Here is a 24,467-nt window from a genome sequence, read left to right as displayed (position 1 = left end):
TGTCCATCGGGAGAACCGGCGGACACATCTGGACCAGGCCAAACAAGATTAAATATGGAGAAATTCTACGCCAATCCCATTCGATTATCCGTCCATCCCTTTTCTCTCTCTCTCCCTCTGATTCCTCATTTCTTTCCCCCGCTCATTTTTCAGTCACACACACTTCGCACTGCTGTGACGCCACAGTGAATCTATTACACACCTTATTGTCTCTAATGATGGAGCTTTGCATCTATTATGTGGCTTCATCCGTGAAGCTCGATTCTTCTACAATGGCTCCATTTCACAGAGGAGACTCTTTTATTATTGGTCTTTTAGACAGGTTTATTGATGCCGCTGTCTGTGGGATGATGAGAAATTATTTCTCAATTAGTGTTGCTTTAGTATCCCTGTCGTTTCTTAGATCTTCCGTTTTTGGAAAAGTCAGAAAAACTACAAAAGAAAAAAGTAAGATGATAAAATACGACTACTACTACTACTACTATTACTAATACTACTACTATTATTATTTGACTATTTTTATTTTTATTTTATTTTATTTGAATTGATTGTTCTAGCTGTCCTGTACTGTGATCTTGAGTGTCATGAAAGGCGCCTTTAAATAAAATGCATTATTATTATTACTACTACATATACTACTACTACTACTACTAATACTACCACTAATAACAATACTACTACTAGTACTACTACTAAATATACTACTAATAATAACAATACTACTACTACTACTACTAACGATATTACTACTACTACTACTACTACTACTACATATATTAATAATAATAATAATAATAATAATAATACATATACTAATACTACTACTACTATTACTACTTCTAATACTGCTACTACTACTAATACTACCAATACTACTACTACATATGCTACTACTATTATTACTACTACTACTAATACTACTACATATACTACTACTACTACTACTATTACTACATATACTACTAGTACATATACTAATACTACTACATATACTAATACTACTAATACTATTACATATACTACTACTACATATACTAATACTACTACATATACTAATATTACTACTACTACTACTACATATACTACTACTATTACTACTACTACTACTACATATACTACTACTACTATTACTAACAATACTACTACTACTACTACTACTACTACTACATATACTACTACTATTACTACTACTACTACTACTACTACATATACTACTACATATACTACTACTACTATTACTAGCAATATTACTACTACATATACTACTACTACTACTACTAACAATACTACTACTACTACTAATACTAATAACGAGAAGAAGAAAGAAAAACAAGACTTTATGTTAATCTATAGTTCTCGCTATACAAGCTTTTAACTATGACTTTTAGCTCAATAAATTCCTAATTTGCTGTTTATTATTAGTTTTTAGGGTAGTTATGTTGAGGTAGAAGCACTTTAACATCGAGACCAGCAGCCTGTAAGTACATTTAAGACTTGTTTCAGTTGTTGTGTATGGTTTGAGGACTTGTTTTCAGAATATCACACTAACTGTACACAAAAAAAAAAAAAAAAAAATACTAATACTACTAATACTTCCCTTTTTAGACTTTACAGACCTGAAACTTGCTTATAGCACTTATTTATTGTTGCTCTTGGTTGTGTAAATTGCTTCCTTGTCCTCATTTGTAAGGCGCTTTGGATAAAAGCGTCTGCTAAATGACTAAATGTAAAATGTAAATGTAAATGTATTGGGTAGGATTAGGGATGTAGAATATGATTATGCCAAATATGTAATTTATGAGTACAAATAAACATCCAATATTTGAATAATCAGCAGGTAATAATAAGCTACTAGTTAACAGTGAGATTTGTTATTTAAACTAAACTCTTACCTTAAAAATATACCATTAAATATATTGTAAAAATCTCAATAATTGTGTTGTTTTAGCCTATTGTAAATACACTGCCTGACAAAAGTCTTGTCATTGAGCCTAGTTGTAAAAGCAACAAATAGTAACTTGACTTTAAGTTGATCATTTGGAAAAGTGGCAGAAGGTCGATTTTTCTGATGAATCACGTGTTGAGCTGCATCCCAATCATCACAAACACTGCAGAAGACCTGCAGGAACCAGCATAGAGCCAACATTCTCATAGAAATCAGTCAAGTTTGGTGAAGGAGAAATCATGGTTTGGGGCTACATTCAGTATGGGGGCGTGCGAGAGATCTGCAGAGTGGATAGCAACATCATCAGCCTGAGGTACCATGACATTTGTGCTGCTCATTACATTACAAACCACAGGAGAGGGCCAATTGTTCAGCAAGATAGCGCTCCTCCTCATATTTTAGTCACCATATTAAAGTTCCTTAAAGCAAAGAAGGTCAAGCTGCTCCAGGATTGGCCAGACCAGTCACCAGACATGAACATTATTGAGCATGTCTTGGGTTAGATGGCATTAAAGATGAATTCAAAGGATCTTGATGAACACTGGGAGTCCTGCAAGAACACTTTCTTAGCACTTCCTTATGACTTTATTAATAAGTGATCTGAGTCATTACAGAGATGTATGGATGCAGTCCTCCAATGAAAAATGCTAAATATTCATTCTTTTTCCACTGCAGCATGACTTTATATTCTATACTGGACATTATTTCTGTTAAGAGACAAAACTTTTGTCTAAGCAAAGTGACACCGTACTGTCCTCATTAAAGAATTTAAAATCAAGGCATGATCATATTTTATATTGGCCAATTAAGCGTAATTTAGAGGCCTTTACCTTTTTTATTAAACACTTCTGATACCAAATGATCAACTAGAAGTTATTATTTGATGTTCCTAAAACTTGGATAGGCGACAAGACTTTTGTCAGGTAGAGCAAGTAATTTGAACAAGCAATAAAAAAATTGAGTGTGGCTGATTTGATAGATGATGTGCATGTTTATTAAAGTCATGTTTTCTACAGTCTAACCATTTTTTTCTTGGCTACATCAGATTTGGACCTTTGAATTGAGACTTCGAGAACCCCTGGTGTACGCCATACACAGCACACACTACTATTGCATCCAAATATAGCAGCAGGAGTGAGAGGAAGCAAAAAGCAGCACAGAGCGCTTTTGTTTAGCTTGTGAAATCAGGGTCAAAAGTCAGAGACGAGAAGTGACTGAGCTTTTCAATGTGTGTGTGTGTGTGTGTATGTGTGAAGATGGTGCTTGTAACACCTGTGTGCTTTGAACAGGCCATCAGCATCTTTCGGCGTAATGTCAACACTACGAGAGCAGGAGAGATCGGTTTCTCCTCCCGCTGGCTGCTAAATAAATAAAGCCAATAAAAGCTTTGCAGGTCACTGACAGTGATACACAACACTGCTCTGCTGGGACATGAGGAGTGTGTGTGTGTGTGTGTGTGTGTGTGTGTTTCAAACAATTACTCGCCATAATAACACATTACATATTCTACCAGTCACAAAACAATAATCATATTAATTATGAATATAGCAGCAAGTGCCAAGTCAGGTGGCAAGTAGAAACAGCAGAATGAGAAGCTAAACGTAATGTTTGACCACAAGGTGGCGCCACCTCAAAAATTTCAATGACTTTCGCTTTGGATAAAAGCGTCTGCTAAATGACTAAATGTAAATGTAAATGCAAGTTGCTAAAGATGCATACTGATTTTCGTAACAATATGCCAAGGTATTGGTGAAATATTAATTTTGGAATTGTGAAAAAATGAACAAACGCACTAACATAGATGGACGGCAGTTTTTACGAAATTTAAAAATCCATTTTTAAATTGAAATTTTGGGTCCCACTTTATATTAAGTGTCCCTAACTACTATGTACTTACAACAAAAAAAATAATACAATGTACTTACTGTGTTTGTAATGTATTTGAGAACACTTGTGGTGCTTTTGAGTTGGGATAGGGGTTGGGTTATGGACAGGTTTGGTGGTGTGGGTAGGTTTAAGGGTAGGCTAAGGTGTAAGGGATGGTCAACAGTGTATTTACAAATGTAATTACAAAAGTTAATTACAGATGTAATTACATACATGTATTTAATTAAGCATAAGTACACAATAAACACATGTATTTACACAATAAGTACATTGTAACAAACTATTAAATCCTATGAAAGTGCATATTAGTTGAGGCCACTTAATATAAAGTGGGACCAAATTTTGAATTAGATTAAAAATGGAATCATCTTGAGCCAAAGAAAGCACAAATGTGAAAGCAAATTTGGACTAGAAGTCTTGAGTTAGAGATTTTTGCCAAATTGAGGTACATTTTTTTTTTTTTGCCAAATTACATAACTTTATACGGTACAGTTCTAGAAGATCCCAGATAAAGGGTCAACGTGGAGTTCGATAAACAATGTTTTTTTTTTTTTTTTTAATTCAAAATGTCAGACTGTTTTTGGATGAAAATTATGTCTTGAGATTATACAGCTAATATATCCAGTATGGTTCAAATGATATTTGAACATGTGGTGGCACTAGAGCAGGGATGGGCAAACTCAGTCCTGGAGGGCAGGTGTCCTGCACAGTGTAGCTCCAACTCTAATCAAACACACCTGCTTATATAGTGATCTTGAAGACACTGATTAGCTTGTTCAGGTGTGCAGATTAGTGTTGGAGCTAAACTGTGCAGGACACCGGCCCTCCAGGACTGAGTTTGCCCACCCCTGCACTAGAGGGATTAAAGCAGACACTCCAAAAGGACTGTATTTATTGTTTAGATTGTAATCTGTGTGCCAAATTTCACAACTTTTTATCATACGATTCTTTGAGATCCCAAAGACTTCTATACCAATATAAGAAGAAGATTAATTTTGCAAAACTTTGAGAAGTTTGTAGGCAGAAACTCATCAAAAAAGCATAATAATTCTGACCACGAGGAAGCAACACAACGTTTGGTCTGAATATTCTAAAGCGCTGAAGAGATACCTCGTGTCCACTGTGGCGAACTCATCATCGAATTCATTATTTGAGAATGTGATTCTTTTACAAATAAACTATTTTTGTTGTTAGGATTTTTTTGTCAGAAGATTTTCTTGAAAATCAGAAAAATTGTCAATGTGGAGTTTGATGAATCATGATTTTTAGAAAATTCTAAATGTCCGATTTCTCAGTGACGAAAATGATGTCTTGAGTCAATACAGCCTGTATAGCTTATACAGTTCAAAAGATTTTTGGTTAGTAGATGGCACAACAGGGATTACACTCCAAAATAGCTGTGGTTAATGTTTATTAAAGCTTTTTATAATACGGTTCTTTGAGATCTCATTGACTTCTAAGGGCGTACTCACACTCTGCTATCCGAACTGTGCAGAGGCCTGTTTCCGGGATCATTTGAGAAGTGTGAGTGCGCTGAATTGGGCTCACGGGTTCACTTGGCCAGCCTTGGCCCGGTTGGAAGAGGTGTGCCTGATCGCAGTTCACTTGGGCTTTGTGTACGCTTTTGTGTGAGTGCAAAAAGCGCCTAAGCCCAAAACTGAAAGCGAGATGTGACTTTTAAGAGACAGTTTTATTAATCATTCTTACTGTTCAGTGAACGCAAACTGTCGTAGTTTATTAAAGACGCAAACTCCCCACTGCACTACAGCTGCGCCTTCAGCTAACCACCTCATACCTTCAGCAAGAGGACTTTATGATTGTTTATGAGGGTGAAAAGTGGCTGATCTGTTCGGCAAAAATTTGACTGCGTCACCGCATGCTAAACGACTAAAGCGATATAACTACAGAAATCTCTGCTGTGCTGAACGAGAGCGCTTACAAGACAGCGCATCATCGATGACATAAGCGTGCCCAGGCCCGAATGTAATGTGAGTGCTGGCCGTCAGGGGAGACGGGAGGGGGGACAAGCATGCTTTGGCCCGGTTCAAGGCAACTGTACAAAGTGTGAGTACGCCCCAAAGCAACGCAAGAAGAAGAACATTAATGGACCACTGGTCTATGAGAAGTTTGTAGGCATAAAATTGACCAAAATCTATTAACCCTCTCTAGGCAGGCGTTGCTGATTTGCAACTGTTAAAAATTTACTACGTTATTACTCCAGATACATATTTTATGAGTTTTTTTTTTACTCGGAAGTACCACTGCAGGACTTGGTTGTTCATTAGCAACAAACAGTTTCCCCACTTGCTCAACAGAAGACAAATAAGAAAGTTTCTTGGAGTACCACATGACAAAGTGACTCGGAAACATGACCTACTCAATAATGATTTGAGATATTGGATTTGGATCCCATATTGTTTTTGTTGTTGTTCTGCCACTGAAAAGCAATTTGTTACATTGTTTGAAAAGTTGTATATAAAAAGTTATTGTTCATATCATATTCAGTCATCAGTGTCTCATTACCACACTGGGCCAATGTTGCAAATCTGCAACATCCCAGAACGCCTTGCATGTGAAGGTCTCTCTAAAAAAAAGTCAGGATTCTATTGTACTACCCCATATGATAATTTTCCCCAAATATCAGATGTTTCCTGTTTCTAAAAATTAATTTGAGCCTGAAAGGGTTAACATTTTAAAAAGTCGTCATAATTCTGACAACAAGGCAGCAACTCAACATCTTTGGTCTGGATATCCTAAAGCCTTGAAGAGATACCTCATGTCCACATATCAAATCAATTTCGTCATTTGAGAAGATGAAAATTTGACAAATGAACTTTTTTTGTTCTGGGAATTTTGCCTGTCAGAAGAGTCTCATGAAAATCAGACTAAATGTCAATGTGGAGTTTGATGAATTATGGTTTTTAGAAAAATCAAAATGTCCGATCTTTTAATGACGAAAATTATGTCTTGAATCAATACAGCCAATTTAGCATATACAGTTCTAAATATTTTTGGTCAATAGGTGGCGCTGCAGGGATTAAAGCAGACACTCCAAAATGATTTTGGTTAATGTTCATAAAGTCCTTTTTCTATGTGACAACAAATACTTTTTACCATACGGTTCTTTGAGATCCCATTGACTTGTCTGTCCCATTGCCAGTCTATGAGATGTTTGTAGGTAGAAATTTACCAAAATCTATTAACATTTTTTTAAAAAGCCATTATTATTCTCACAGCAAGGCAGCAGCACATGTTTGGGAATATCCTAATGCCCTGAGGAGATACTTCAAGCCAACATATTCATAAAAAATCGTTTTTTGAGAATTTTTGAGAATCTTTTTTTGTTCTGGGAATTTTGTCTGTCAGAAGATTTTCATGGAAATCAGACAAACTGTCAATGTGGAGTTTGATGAATCGTGGTCTTGAGTCACTACAGCTCATATAGCCTATACCAGGGGTGTCCACACTCAGTCCTGGAGGGCCGGTGTCCTGAAGAGTTTAGCTCCAATCTTGATCAAACACACCTGAACCAGCTATTAAGCTCTTACTAGATACACTAGAAACTAGGCAGGTGTGCTCCGGGCAGGTGTGTTGAAGCAAGTTGGAGCTAAACTATGCAGAACACTGGCCCTCCAGGACCGAGTTTGGACATCACTGGCCTATACAGTTTAAAAGATTTTTGGTCAGTAGATGGCGCTAGAGGGATTAAAGCAGACACTTGATAATGGCTGTATTTAATATTGAGCTTGTCTTCTCTCTGTGTGCCAAATTCTGTAACGTACGGTTGAATAGAATCTGAATCTCCAACAGCAGCTGAATAAGAATGTTAACGCATGCAATAAGTGTCTAATGCTTAACCCCTAACAATAACACAGGGATTTGCTCTTGTATTATCAAAAACAATACATTTTTAAATCAGCTTCTGTGTATTTTCCACCAAAAACATCACTTTTTTTAACGCATCGGATCGTCGTGTTCGGCGTTTCTGCTCATTCTCGGTTTTGGAGTCTCCGACGGCACAAAACGCTCAACGCTCCTGAGCTGTCAGTCAAAGAGCCGCTGGGTAACTGCAATACAAACACAATTATCAGGCTGTGATGGCTCTGCATTACAGAGCCACCCGTATTCAGCAAATTCCCCACGGTCTCCACACACTAATGAGAGCCTTTAACCAGCACCGAGACCGAGAGAGACTGAGAGAGATTACCGCAGGAAATTTCGGAGGTGTTTGAAATTAAACTACCGGCGCTGGAAAAGGGAGAGTGTTTTTGAGTTTGGCAACATTTTAAGTGCGCTGAGAGCGTTTCAACTAATCTGAAAGCTACAAGTCTTGAGGACTGAAAATTTGTAGGCACCATTTTGGGTCACACTTTACTTAAAGGTGCATTTCTCGCTGTTAATAAGAATTTTAGCTCAAACTCAAAGTATTAATTTGCTTCTAATTAATAGTTAATCAGATAGTAGTTGGGTTTCTACCAACTTGGTAGTACTAAGGTTGTACTTGAGTTACTAATAATAGGGAATTCAGGAATAAGATCATACTTTGTAAGTACAAATAAAGAGTTAATAACTTAAAAATAGACAGGTTATATGCCACTAGTTAATAGTGGGAATTGATTATTTAACTAAACTGTGAAGTGATGTATGAAGGTATAGTACACTTAGAAGAATGGTTACACTTTAGTTTAAGTACCAATTCCCACTATTAACTAGTGGCATAGTGCTTGTCAGATAGAACCTTATAATTCTATAATTTCGTCAACTCATTTATTATATAAGAAAAAAGGCTCACAGTGGTTTCTCCTACTACAGCAAATCTTATTTATCTTCGTAATATTTTCCACCAGTTTATTAGGAAGTGACGATTTTGTTCTCTCTGACCAATTGGATGAAACAATGAAAAAATGATCTGCTTTATTCACAAATGTTTAATGCAATAAATATTGCGCATATCAGTGTAATTAGATTGAAACATAGCTATTGACAGTATATACAGCCTGACCTCACGAGGAAACTTGACTATTTTAGTCAAGTTTAGTGGCTGATTCGAACGGATTCAGTCATTCGAAAATGTATGATTTTAAAAAGGAGGCGTGGCACCAAACCCCACCCCTAATCCCAACCGTCATTGCTGCGGAATAAGCAATTCATACTAAATTGTACCGATGACATTGTACAAATTCATTGGAATTAGTCACTATATCAAAAAATTATGAATTGCCATGAGTTTGTGTTGGAATAGAATACATGATATGATTGACAGGACATTTGTAAAACCACGAAAAAGTACAAGCTGAAGCTCTAAAATTAGTACACTATTTACTCGTTGCCAGTTGTAAGAAAAAGTACAATTTCAGAAAAGAGAATTGGCACCAAACTGCACCCCTAAACTCAACCATGAGCAAGGATGAGCAAATTGTACTATATTGTAGGAATGAGACCGTACGAATTTACCACTCAATAAGTTATGAATTGCGTTGGAAAAGAATACACGACATAGAATGATTGACAGGATGTTTGTAGAACCACAAAAAAAGTACAAAAAAAGTACACGGTTTTCTCAACCATTGCCTTAAAAACCCAACCAGTTTCCTTTATTGTTCTCTCTGACTCCTTGGGTGGAAACTGTGCTTCATTCACAAATGTATTATGCGTTATTCTACTTTTGCGCAGCTTAGTCTATTTAGATTGAATCATAGCTATTGACAGAATAGACAGCCCGATCTCATAAGGAAACTTAACTATTTTACGTTTTGTGCGCTTAGTATCTAATTCGTTTGAGTTCAGTTGTATAAAATACGATTTTAAAAAAGAGGCGCAGCACCAAACCCCATCCCTAAACCCAAGCATCATTGGACGATGAGCAAATCGTATTATATTGTTCGAATGAGTTCGTACGAATTAGCCACTCAAAAAGTACAAAACTACCGTGAGATAAAGCTGGAATAGAATACATGACATGGAAAGGAAAGGAGGCGTGGCATCAAACCGCCCCCTATTCCTAACCATCAATGGAGGATGAGAAAATCATACTAAATTGTACCAATAAGATGGTACAAATTCAAATATGTAAATGTGAGTTACATCGTGAGATCAGGCTGTATATTCTGTCGATAGCTAGGCTTCCATCCAATTCAACTAGTCTAAAAACATTTTGTTAACTGAATAAAAAAAGAATAATAATCACATTAAATGAAAAAATAAAAATAAACTAAATAAACTAAGGTCAACGACAAAGAACAACAGAAGCTATTTTACGTTTTGTCTTTAAATGGCTAATGGCTTTAAAGTTTAATGGCTAATTCGTAAGAGATCACGCGTCTTTAGAGGATGAGCGAATCGTACTAAATTGTACCAGTGACATTGTACGAATTTATCGGAATTAGCCACTAAATCAAAAAGTTATGAACTGCTGTGGGATAGTGTTCGAATAGAATACATGACATAGAACGACTGACAGGATGTTTGTAGAACCACAAAAAAGTACAAGCCGAAGCACTAATATTAGTACAATAAAGCCACCATTTCAGCAACACAGTAGCAAATCACGAAGAGAAAGAAACTCTGGATGCTGCACGTCACTGATAAGCACGCCGCTCTCTCGAAAACTACAATCCACGGGTCTAAATCCAGAACATGTCCTGTCCTGATCCCATTTACTTGCCATCCACATAATGACTATAGCACTACAACTCTGACCAATTAACTTCATGCGCACACACACACACAGAGAGTCACAAATGCATGCAAATGAAGCCTCGCGCTTACAATCGTCCGGGACCCGCACAGCAGTTTTGGAGCGAGCGAGTTGATGAGCTCCGTGGAGACAGGCCTGACCTTTCCTTAAGATCAACACACATGCGTCTGCGCTTTCGCCACATCCCTCACCGCCAAAATGTCAGCGCTGTAAATGAGCGGAGACACCCGCCAGTCCACTCACCCGCCAGTCCCGCACCGTCCGTTCTGTCCCCTCAGCACTTCTGAAAGTCTCCGGCCGCGCAGCAAAAAAACTCAACACAAAGAGGTCAGATTCCATGTGCTTTGCTCTTATGCTTAGGTTGATTCTTGCGCTTTTTTTTTTTTTTTGCACAGGCCAGCAGTTCTAGCCCACGTTTATCTCTCGCACACCTGGTTCAGGCCAGCGCAGGTGTCATAAGGACAGCGGCTACCGGTCACGCCTGACCCCTCTTGTCATCCTGTGGTCATCGGCTCTAAAAATAGCAGCTTCTCTCGCACTGCTATAAAGAGCCGGCAAGCATCCAAACAGACTGACATCTGATCCGTAATTATATTTCTCTCCTGCTTTTGGTGCTGGTGGGACTCATATCACATTAGTTATGCTTTAGCGACTGTCCTCTCTCTCTCTCTCTGTGTGTGTGTGTGTGTGTTGATCTGGTGGGTGATAGTGGAGACGGCAGAGCAGACGTGTCGGATAATTAGGTTCTGGAATCAGGGAGATGATCAGGGAGCTGTCAGTCACGGCGGGCAGGCGGACGGGTGGTCAACAGCGACCCGGGCCCAATGAGGCTTGTGTCCATTCAGTGACGCTGTAAAAATGAGTCTTGTTTCACTGCAGATGTTCTTGACGGCACATTTTTGTTACGATGACAATAATCAGTGTGACAAAAAGAGAAATGGCTACTCTATAGCATTTTAGTGTTCTTACTTGTATATGCTTATATTAGTGCTTATAAATAATGTATCTGTACATTTCATTATTATTTTATAAAAATTAATTTGCTCTCATAATCTTAAATCGCACGTCATAACTTTCTTTCCTCCCTCAAAATGACTTTCTGTACTTCTGGTCACATGGAATGCCTTTCAGGCGGGGCTATCAGTGCTTTAGGGCGGGACTATTAGTGTTTTAGGGCAGGGATATGAGTCCTTAAGGGCGGGGCTACCAGCTATTTAAGGCGTGATTATCAGTCCTTTAAGGCGGGGCTATCGGTGCTCTAGGGCGAGACTACTAGTCATTTAGAGCGGAGCTATGTGTTCTTTAGGGCAGGGCTATCAGTCATTTAGGGCGGAGCTATCAGTCATTTAAGGCATGATTATCAATCCCTTAAGGCGGGGCCATCAGTCTTTAAGGACTGAGCTATCAGTGCTTTAGGGCGAGACTATAGGTCTTTTAGAGCAGAGCTCTGAATGCTTTAGGGCAGGGTTATCAGTCATTTAAGGCGGGGTTATCAGTCCTTTAAGGCGGGGCTATCAGTCCTTTATTGTGGGGCTTTTAGTGCTTTAGAGCGAGGCTATCTGTGCTTTAGGGCGGAGCTATTAGTAATTTAAGGTGCGGTTATCAGTCTTTTAGGGCGGGGCTATCAGTGTTTACAGTGGAGCTATCAGTACTGTAGTGCAGGGTTATCAGTGCTTTAGGGTGGGACTATCAGTCCTTTAAGGCGGAGCTATTGATCATTTAAGGTGTAGTTATCAGTCTTTTAGGGTAGAGCTATCAGTTTTTTAGGGCGGAGCTATCAGTACTTTAGTGTGGGGCTATCAGTGGTTCTTAAAGTGGGGGTCGGGACCCCCCGAGGGGTCGTGGGACAACGAAGAAAGGGGGGGGGGGGGGATGGGGGGGTCGCCTGGTGATTTTTAAAAATCTATTTATTTTTATTAAACCATAAGAATTACCATATTTTATCCCTAACATACTGAAGAGAAAAAAAAGTTTTAGTAACATTTAGTATATTAACGTTTATAGTTACTATATACTATACATTTACTTTAGTAGCTAATAGTTACTAGTTCTGTTGGATTGCGACCCCTGGGGTAATTACATTATATTAAAGACAAAGCAATAGCACGAGATGCAACAGATTGATTTTATAACCAAAAATAGACTTGGGTCTATGGTGTATGTGCGCCATTGCATGCAAGATTCTGTATATATGACCACCTCAGAGGATATTGGGGGTCGCGTTGTCATTTTGGGGGTTGCGGGCTGAAAAGTTTGGGAACCCCCACTTTATGGTTGAGATATCGGTCATTTATGGCATGGTTAACAGTCCTTTAGGGCAGGGCTATCAGTCATTTAGGGCGGAGCTATCAGTCATTTAAGGCATGATTATCAATCCCTTAAGGCGGGGCCATCAGTCTTTAAGGACGGAGCTATCAGTGCTTTAGGGCGAGACTATAGGTCTTTTAGAGCAGAGCTCTGAGTGCTTTAGGGCAGGGCTATCAGTCATTTAGGGCGGGGTTATCAGTCCTTTAAGGTGTGGTTATCAGTCCTTTAGGGTAGAGCTATCAGTTTTTTAGGGCGGAGCTATCAGTACTTTAGTGTTGGGCTATCAGTGGTACTCAAAGTGGGAGTCGGGACCCCCCGAGTGGTCGTGGGACAACGAATGGGGGGGGTTGGGTCACCTGGTGATTTTTAAAAATCGATTTATTCTTATTAAACCATAAGAATTACCATATTTTATCCCTAACATACTGAAGAGAAAAAAAAGTTTTAGTAACGTTTAGTATATTAACGTTTATAGTTACTATATACTATACATTTACTTTAGTAGCTAATAGTTACTAGTTCTGTTGGATTGCGACCCCTGGGGTAATTACATTATATTAAAGACAAAGCAATAGCACGAGATGCAACAGATTGATTTTATAACCAAGAATAGACTTGGGTCTATGGTGCAAGATTTCTGTATTTAAGACCACCTCAGAGGATATTGGGGGTCGCATTGTCATTTTGGGGGTTGCGGGCTGAAAAGTTTGGGAACCCCCACTTTAGGGTTGAGATATCGATCATTTATGGCAGTGGTTCTCAAAGTGGGGGTCGGGACCCCCCGAGGGGTCGCGGGGCAATGAAGGGGGGTCGCCTGGTGATTTCCAAAAATCTATTTATTTTTATTAAACCATTAGAATTAACATATTTTATCCATAACTATACCTAAAATAAAAACAGTCGTTTATAGTTACTATATACTATATAGTTAATATAGTAGCTTATAGTTACTAGTTCTATTGGATTGCGACCCCTGGGGTAATTACATTATATTAAAGGCAGCAATAGCGTCAGTACATTTTGATTTTATAACATCAGGTTATACTTTCTGGCACATTTAAAGCACTGACACAAATTTGATTGGTGTGTCTGCGTCATTGCATGCAAGGTTTCTGTATTTATAACCACCTCAGAGGATATTGGGGGTCGCGAGTCACTGACATTGTTATTTTGGGGGTCGCGGGCTGAAAAGTTTGGGAACCCCTGATTTATGGCATGGTTATCAGTCCTTCAGGGTGGGGCTATCAGTCTTTTAGGGCGGAGCTATCAGTACTTTAGGGCGGGACTATCTGTCCTTTAGGGTGGAGCTATCGGCCATTTAAGGCATGGCTATCAATCCTTTAGGGCGAGCTATCAGTCTTTTAAGTCAGTGGACATACGTCACGATAGTGGAAAAAATATCAGGAACGTTTCAAATGGATATACGTTACGATAATGGAAAACAGGACAATCTTAACTGCCATTTCATGAGCACTTAAGCACTGAGATTATTTTAGTAGACGCAAAACTAAGACTAAAACAATTGGAAAAGTATTTTCATTAAATTAAATTACATTTAAAAAATCACAATAAATGAGAAACTGAAAATAAATGAAATAATGTAAGATCAATGTAAGATCAAGACAAACTGAGAACAACAACAGCAGAACAACAAAAGGAGTTTGATTAATTGACTGAAAGGTACAACAGATAGAACGACAGACAGAATGTCAAATCAGCAGATAGAACAACAGAATGTTAGAGCAGTAGAATGAGAAGGACAGGTGTTTTGATCCACAGATTTGAATCGGAATAAAAAGAACAACGGAATGACAATGAACTTATAAACGTTCCCTTTAAAGATTATGCAAACATTTGATTTTCTTGCTATATTCGCTTCAATATTCCATGAAAAATAAAATAAATGTCCAGCTTTGGTGACTTTAACTTCAGCTACTTTTCAACTCTCATTTTGCAGAATTATATATATATAAATATATTCTATTCACTTCGCTGGCACTATAATAAAATCAAAAATATATACCTGTGAAAACAAGAAAATGACTACTGATTAGATGATTTATGCTTTTTATTCCCGTCTCCTTGAAATGAAGTGGCATGTCGAGATGCAATAAAATTAGATTAGAACATTTCCATTATAATCAATGAAGCCGTCTACACAGCACGCTCTATACTTATTGCTCATACGTTGCCTTAACAACCCGACCGGTTTCTTTTATCCTTTTACAGTTCAGAATATATATATGTTTGGATATACACTCACCGGCCACTTTATTAGGTACACCTTACTGGTACTGGATTGGACCCCCTTTTGCCTTCAGTCTTAATCTTTCGTAGTATAGATTCAACAAGGTACTGGAAATATCCCTCTGAGATTTTGGTCCATATTGACACAAGGCAGGATGGATCCATGCTTTCATGTTGTTGACGCTCAATTTTGACCCAACCATCCGAATGTCGCAGCAGAAGTCGAGACTCATCAGACCAGGCAACGTTGTTAGCTGACAGGAGTGGCACTGGTGTGGTCTTCTGCTGCTGTAGCCCATCTGTCTCAAGGTCGGACGTGTTGTGTGTTCAGAGATGCTCTTCTGCAGACCTCGGCTGTAACGAGTGCTTATTTGAGTTACTGTTACCTTTCTATCAGTTGGAACCAGTCTGGCCATTCTCCTCTGGCATCAGCAAGGCATTTGCGCTAACAGAACTGCCGCTCACTGGATATTTTCTCTTTTTCAGACCATTCTCTGTAAACCCTAGAGATGGTTGTGCGTGAAAATCCCAGTAGATCAGCAGTTTCTGAAATACTCAGAAAAGCCCGTCTGGCCCCAACAACCATGCCACATTTAAAGTCACTTAAATCCCCTTTTCAGATAGTTTGAACTGCAGCAGATCGCCTTGACCATGTCTACGCGCCTAAATGCTTTGAGTTGCTGCCATGTGACTGGCTGATTATAAAGATGGACAGGTGTACCTAATAAAGTGGCCATATGTTGTGTGTGTTTTCATGAAATGTAAATTCCATTTCTTTTATTTCACTAATAAAATTTCATATGTACACATTAAAATATCGCAATTAATACTGATTTGATTAATGTACATAAAATTAAAAAGTATTTTTTATAACTATTGTGTTTAATATGATCAACTTTTACATTTAACTTTAAATATTAATTTATTTGTTATTAGACTTACTTGCTGGCTATAAATGCAATAAAATAAGTCACCTTGTCTTAAAAATACAATACCACCTAAAAAAAGAACACTAAATCCCGTCTTTCATCACATACTTTTTAAAAAGAAAAGGAGATTTAAGATGTGAAATGAGACTTGACTTTCACAAATGAAATTTCAGAAGCTAAATCCGCTGGAGATGCACCTGACGACGGTGTTGACGGCGCTGCCATTGCTTTAAAGCAGCGCTTGAATTTCCCTCATGACCACACAGCGACGTGTGCCGATATGATCATGTTATCCGCTCATATCTGGACTATGAGGAAACGCTGCTGAGCTCAGATGAGTTTGGGACACATCAAAGCCCGGCTTTAGCCCGAACGCTCCTGTTAAAATCTCTCCGGCCTCGACTCTGATAAACACACCACATTCCTGCCGTTTATCAGCTGATGATACCAGTCGGCTGTCCAGCGGTGCAAATCAAGCACAGGCACTCTAATGAAATATTACTGCAGTAAAAGAACACTTAAAAATACGTTTGCTGTCTAAACGATGAGTCTATTATATAACAATAAATGATTACACATATTTTGGATTATGAAAGCGTTCAATTTAATCCCAAAAGAATGAACAAAAGGACATTCCCAAAATAAGTGAGAGACAGTCAAAGGAAATGTCACAGAAAGAGCAAGATAAATCAATGTCACTTTTATACTTCTGCAAAAACTGATTTGATCGAATCATTTGAAGAATTGAATCATTAACTAGAGACTTGATTTTAATGGATCATTTGAATCAGTGAATCATTATATGAAGACTTGCCCTGAATGGATCGTTTGAATCACTCCCATCCCGGACGAGCCCCCACATGTAACCGACAGGTCCTGCTGTACCGTACCTGTGCTGAGCTGGGATCGGACCGACGATTGCACGGGAGTCGGTTGCTTTAATAAGGAGGCTAAAGACAATGTCCTCTAACGTCTGTCACTAAAGCACCTTTAGAGGTCAGAAGAGGAGACTTGATCAGATTGGATAATTTGAATTAGTGAATCATGAACTGGAGGATTGATTTTAATGGATCATTTGAATTAGTGAATCATTAACTGGATTCTTTCTCTGAATAGATCACCTAAATCAGTGAATCATTAACTGGAGGCTTGACTTCATCTAATCATTTAAATCAGTAAATCATTAACTGGAAAGTTGCACTGAATGGATCACTTGATTCAGAGAATCATTGACTGGACGCTTTGATTGGATTATCTGAATCAGTGAATCATTAACTGGATACTTAATCTGATTGGATCATTTGAAGCAGTGAATAATTAACTGGAGACTTGCTCTGAATGAATCATCTGAATTAGTGAATCATTAACTGGAAACTTGCACTGAATGGATTATTTCAATTAGCGAATCATTAACTGGAGACTTGCACTGAATGGATTATTTCATTTAGCGAATCATTAACTGGAGACTTGCTCTAAATGGATCACTTGAATCAGTGAATTAATAACTGAAAACTTGCTCTGAATGGACCATTTAAATCAATAAATCATTGACTAGAGACTTGCTCTGAATGGATCATTTGAATCAGTGAATCATTGACTAGACATTCTGATTGGATCATCTGAATCAGTAACTGGATAATTCATCTAATTGAATTATTTGAAGCAGTGAATAATTAACTGGAGACTTGCTCTGAATGAATCATCTGAATCAGTGAATCGATAACTAGAAACTTGCACAGAATGGATCATTTCAATCAGTAAATCATTAACTAGAGTCCTGCGCTGAATGGATCATCTGAATCAGTGAATTATTAACTAGAGGCTTGATTTGATCGAATCATTTGAATCAGCGAATCAATAACTGGAAATTTGCTCTGAATGAATCGTTTGAATCAGTGAATCATTAAATGGACACTTGCTCTGATTGGATAATCTGAATTAGTGAAACATTAACCGGATTCTTCATCGGATTGTATAATTTGAAGCAGTGAATCATTAACTGGAGACTTGCTCTTAATGAATAATCTGAATCAGTGAACTATTAACTGGAAACTTGCTCTGAATGGATCATTTGAATCAGTGAATCATTAACTGGAGACTTGCTCTGATTAAACCATTTGAAGCAGTCAATTAACTGGAGTCTTGCTCTGAATGGATCACCTGAATTAGCGAATCAATAACTGGAGGCTTTATTTAATCGAATCATTTGAATCAGTGAAACGTTAACTGGAAACTTGCTCTGAATGGATTGTTTGAGTCAGTAAATTAATGACTGAAGACTTGCTCTGATTAGATCATCTGATTCAGTGAATCATTAACTGGATACTTCATCTGATTGGATCATTTGAAGCCGTGAATAATTAACTGAAGACTTGCTCTGAATGAATCATCTAAATCAGTGAGTCAATAACTGGAAACAGCCTGAACAGATCATTTGAGTCGATAAATGGAGATTCAGTCTGATTGGACAAATTGAATCAATAAGTCATGAATTTGAGACTCGCTTTGACTAAATAAAGCAAATATTTTTGAAAATAAAGATATATAATTTACTCAATAAGTGATCTCTCGTGTGATGGATGAGTGTCAGGGCTCTGACATTGGCAGAAGACTAGTAAACTCGTGTGTGTAATGTGTGGTTTCTGAGAGTTTTCTTAGTGAATGTCATGAGGGACAGAAGTGCTCATAAAGCTGAGAAAAACACTTGTTTAAGAGTTTACTGCTCACAGGAGACTCCTCGCTAATGCTAAATGAAACGCTATGCTAATGGTATGCCCCTCTGCGTCTCTGACAGTTGTTTTTAAAGTTGAGTGATAAATATTCACACTCCTCTCACCCATTTCACATTACAAGCCCACAAGTCCTGGACAAACAAAGAAATTAGTGGAGAAAACACACTCATTGAGCGGAAGGGCATCCGCTGCATTAAACATATGATGGAATAATTGGTGGTTCATTCCGCTGTGGCGACCTATGATAAATGAGGGCACAAAGCTGAAGGAAAAGAAATGAATGACTGTTTAATACTCTTCATGTATTTTCTCATTCTTAATCGCATAATATTCAGCAATTTGTGAAATTTAGAGATTATAGAAATATAAAATTACAGTAAATATAATTAAATAAATACATTTTTTTACGAAAGGAAAATCAATTATATATATATATATATATATATATATATATATATATATATATATATATATATATGTACAGTTGAAGTCAGAATTATTAGCCCCCCTTTGAATATTTTCTCTTTTTTTGCCCAAATGATCTAACAGAGCAAGGAAATTTTCACAGTATGTCTGATAATGTTTTTTCTTCTGGAGAAAGTCTTATTTGCTTTATTTCGGCTAGAATAAAAGCAGTTTTTAATTTTTTTAACACAAATTTAAGGTCAATATTGTTAGCCCCTTTAAGCTAATTTCTTTCTCGATAGTCTACAGAACAAACCATCGTTATACAATAACTTGTCTAATTACCCTAACCTGCCTAGTTAACCTAATTAAACCTTTAAATGTCACTTTAAGTTGTATAGAAGTGTCTTAAAAATATCTAGTAAAATATTATTTACTGTCATCATGGCAAAGATAAAATAAATCATTTATTAGAAATGAGTTATTAAAACTATTATGTTTAGAAATGTGTTGAAAAAATCTGCTCTCCGTTAAACAGAAATTGGGGAAAAAATAAAAAAAGCGGTCTAATAATTCTGACTTCAACAATATATATATATACATATATATATATATATATATATATATATATATATATATATATATATATATATATATATATATATATATATATATATATATATACACATATATATATATATATATATATATATATATATATATATATATATATATATATATATATATATATATTACAAAATACATGTAATTATCAACTATTGGCAAAACAAAATGTTTTAAATGTGATTTTAATATGATATTATGCTAAACAAAAGATTATCCAGTTGCTTAATATTATACAACATTAATATGAACATTATTATTAGTTACTCATTTGTTTTATCAATAAACATTTTTGATTGTTTGATTATACTGTTTTAATATACTATACATTTGATTTGTAATGTTATTAACAAGCAATATTAAATATTTTATTATGTATTACACTAAATAAGGTGCATTTATGAAACATAAATATCCAAACTATTCATCTATTTAAGAGTATCTGTTTGAAATATAAGATATAACTGAGCTGGGACTGAACCAGCGATTGTTTGCATGGGAGTCCGTTTCTTTAACAAGCAGGCTAAAGACATGGGCTGCGTCCGAAACCGCATACTTCCATACTATATAGTACGCTAAAATCAGTATGCGAGCAGAGTAGAATGTCCGAATTCATAGAATTCGAAAGTCAGTATGCGAGAAGTACCCGGATGTCTTACTACTTTCAGCGAGATCCCATGCACGCTGTGCTATCCCATGATGCCTCGCGAGTGAATTCATGAATGGAAGTGAAGCGATGCAACTTACGCAAGTAGGTTACATGACCATGACAAAATGGCGGATGTAGTACGTCCGAATTCCATTCATACTTTTCACATACATACTGTATAACGTACTTTTCTAACGGCCATGTAGTATGTTTAAATTCAAATTTAGTACCAACTGAGTAGTAGGCGGTTTCAGACGCAGCCATGGCCTCTCGCGTCGGTCACTAGAGCACCTTCAGAGGTCAGAGGAGTGAGGTTTACCTGTATAGCACTTTACTAGCTGGCCTATTACACTCACCCCCCTAAACCTCACTCCCATCCCGGACGAGCCCCCACGTGTAACCCATCGGTCCTACTGCAGCAAACCCAGCCTGAGATGGAATCAAATTGGGGTTTCTTTGAATGAGAATCGGTTGCTCTAACAAAGAGGCTAAAGAACATGGCCTCTAGCGTCTGTCACTACGGCACCTTAAGAGGTCAGCGGAGTTAGGTTTACCTGCATAGCTCTTCGCTAGCTGGCTTACGTAACATTCATCCCCCTTAACCTCACTCCCATCCCTGACGAGCCCCCACATGTAACCGACCGGTTCTGCTGTACCCTACCTGCGCTGAGCTGGGATCAAACTGGCGATTCTTTGCATGGGAGTTGGCTGCTCTAACAAGAAGGGCTAAAGATCATGGCCTTTATAGCGTCTGTCACTAAAGCACCTTTAGAGGACAAAGGAGTGAGGTTTACATGCAAAGCACTTTGCTAGCTGGACTCTGTTACACTCACCCCTCTAAAAATCACTCCCATCCCGGACGGGCCCCCACGTGTAACCCACCAGTGCTACTGCACCCATCTGAGCTAGGATCATACCGGCAGTTCTTTGCATGGGTGTATATTGCTCTAACAAGGAGGGTATAAGCCATGGTGAGGTTTACCTATATAGCACTTCGCTAGCTGGCCTTCAATACATAATATTTTTTATATTAAAAAAATCTGTCTTCTGCACTGCACGTCCGACGAGCTTGGTGGATAAATAATAGCTTTAATTATTAGGGTAATTTATTTCAACACTTTCAACACACGCTCAATTTAATTTAATTTTAGCTGAACTGCTCCTTTAAGGCAGTGAAACCCGAGCTCCTGCAGCACTGGAGTTGTTAGTAATTATATTAATAAAAAAAAAATCTAATGAAAAATCTCAAACAGAGAGGACGACACTTACTTCCAAGGGCGAAAATTGCTTTAATTGCTGCTTGACATAAGAGTGAAGAGTCCGTCTGTTCAGCCTCCAACACACTGAGGAGAAACACACACAAAAAGACAAACAGATGAGGACAAATCACACACTTCCTCTAATCTGATCACTCATTCAAGAGCTGCTTAATCTCTTAGCCAGAGAATCAATCTAAGTGCCCTTGTAAGGGGATTTCAGAGGCGGAAATGAATTGGAGGCCATGAAACATTAATGTGCTGTGTGTGCGTGGAGGCGCTGGTTTAGCACACAGACTACAGATATACAGTTATTATTATTACAATTATTATCCCCCCCTGTATATACATATATATATATTTCCCCATTTCTGTTTAACGGAAATATTTTTTTTCAACACAATTTTAGACATAATACTGTAGTTTAAATAACTAATTTTTAATAATTGATTTATTTTATCTTTGTCATGATGACAGTAAATAATATTTGACTAGATATTTTTCAAGACACTAGTATTCAGCTTAAAGTGACGTTTAAAGGCTTAACTAGGTTAATTAGGCAAGTTAGAGTAATTAGGCATAATAAGTCATTGTATAGCAGTGATGTGTTCAGTAGACAATCGAAAAAATATTGCTTAAGGGGGCTAATACCATTAAAATAAATTAAACACCTTAAAATGGTGTTTAAAAAATTAAAAACAGCTTTTATTCTAGCCGAAATAAAAACAAATAAGACTTTCTGCAGAAGAAAAAATATTATAGAAAATATTGTGAAAAATCCCTTGCTCTATTAAACATTCATTCATTCATTTTCTTTTTGGCTTAGTCCCTTTATTAATCCGGGGTCGCCACAGCGGAATGAACCGCCAACTTATCCAGCAAGTTTCATCTCTGGGAAACATCCACACACATCCACACTCACACACACACTACCGACAATTTAGCCTACCCAATTCACCTGTACCGCATGTCTTTGGACTGTAGGGGAAACCGAAACACCCGGAGGAAACCCACGCAAAGCCAGGGAGAACATGCAAACTCCACACAGAAACACCAACTTCGTACCAGCAACCCAGCAACCTTCTTGCTGTGAGGCGACAGCACTACCTACTGCGCCACTGCCTCGCCCTATTAAACATCATTTGGGAAATATAAAAAAAAACGAAAAAAAAAATCACAGGAGAGTTTTTGACTCTGACTGGGGCTGCATCCGAAATCTGAAGCCGCATACCTCCATCCTATACAGTACAGGGTGGGCCATTCATATGGATACACCATAATAAAATTAGAATTTTTGGTGGTATCAACATCCTGTTTGTGGCACATTAGTATATGTGAGGGGGCAAACTTTTCAAGATGGGTGGTGAACATGGTGGCCATTTGGAGTCGGCCATCTTGGATCCAACTTTTGTTTTTTCAATAGAAAGAGGGTCATTTGACACATCAAACTTATTGGGAATTTCACAAGAAAAACAATGGTGGGTTTGGTTTTAATGTACCTTTATTCTATCATAAATTATTTACAAGTTTCTGACCCCTTATAAAATGTGTTCAATGTGCTGCCCATTGTGTTGGATTGTCAATGCAAGCCTCTTCACCCACTCTTCACACACTGATAGCAACACTGCAGGAGAAGTGTCAGCACAGGCTTCCAGTATCCGTAGTTTCAGGTGCTGCACATCTTGTATCTTCACACAATAGACAATAAAGGTAGTGTGGCCATTCTTCATCAAAGGAAACCTCAAGGCCACTGGATATTTTAAATATACTGGATAAAAATTGCTACATGATGATGTGTTTCCCTCTTTAACCACTGAAGCTGGCACGTTCCCTGAGTTTTTTCAGCAAGATGATGCGCCACCAAATTATGTGTGTCAGGTCCGAGCATTCCTAGATGAACAGTTTCCTGAAAAGTGGATTGGTCGTTGTGGGCCAGCTGAACGGCCCTCGAGGTTTCCCAATCTGACCCCCTTTGACTTTTATCTTTGAGGTCATCTGAAGGCAATTGTCTATGGTGTGAAGATACAAGATGTGCAGCACCTGAAACTACAGATACTGGAAGCCTGTGCTGGCATTTCTCCAGCGGTGTTGCTATCAGTGTGTGAAGAGTGGGAGAAGAGGCTTGCATTGACAATTTAACACAACGGGCAGCACATTGAACACATTTTATAAGTGGTCAGAAACTTGTAAATAACTCATAAACAAATAAAGTTACGTTAAAAGCAAGCACACCATTGTTTTTCTTGTGAAATTCCCAATAAGTTTGATGTGTCACATGACCCTCTTCCCATTGAAAAAATAAAAGTTGGATCCAAGATGGCCGACTTCAAAATAGCCACCAAGGTCACCACCCATCTTGAAAAGTTTGCCCCCTCACATATACTAATGTGCCACAAACAGGACGTTACTGTCACCAACCATTCCCATTTTATTATGGTGTATCCATATAAATGGCCCACCCTGTAGTACATTATCGCATGATGCCCCGCAAGAATTCATGAATGGGTGTGAAGCGACGCAACTGAAGCAAGTAGGTCACGTGACCATGACAAAATGGCAGATGTAGTACATCAGAGTTCCATTCATACTACTCTCATTCATACTGTATGGAACATACTTTTCTGACGGCTAAATAGTAAATTCAAATGCAGTACCCACTAAGTAGTATTAGTCAATTTTTGACGCAGCCTGGTATGACCATGAATGGGCAAAAGTGCAAAGCTCAGTATGGCTGAAGCAAGTTCCACCTTCCTTTTGAATTAGCCAATCGCCAGTCTGTATAGCTACGC

General features: G+C 37.8%; 1 protein-coding gene across 2 annotated transcripts in view; it reads right to left on the bottom strand.

Moving 5' to 3' along the window:
- The window catches only part of plxnb2b (plexin b2b), a 325,846-nt gene that overhangs the window by 90,911 nt on the left and 210,468 nt on the right, over positions 1–24,467 (bottom strand). For both annotated transcript variants that reach the window (NM_001423669.1, NM_001197316.2), the window contains 1 exon segment: positions 21,692–21,765. The gene's annotated coding sequence lies outside the window, so the exon portion shown is untranslated.

Source organism: Danio rerio, chromosome 25 (genome assembly GCF_049306965.1).
Source record: "Danio rerio strain Tuebingen ecotype United States chromosome 25, GRCz12tu, whole genome shotgun sequence".
NCBI lineage: Eukaryota > Metazoa > Chordata > Actinopteri > Cypriniformes > Danionidae > Danio > Danio rerio.
Note: the sequence above shows the minus strand (reverse complement) of the source record. Positions and strands in the feature narration are given on the sequence as shown.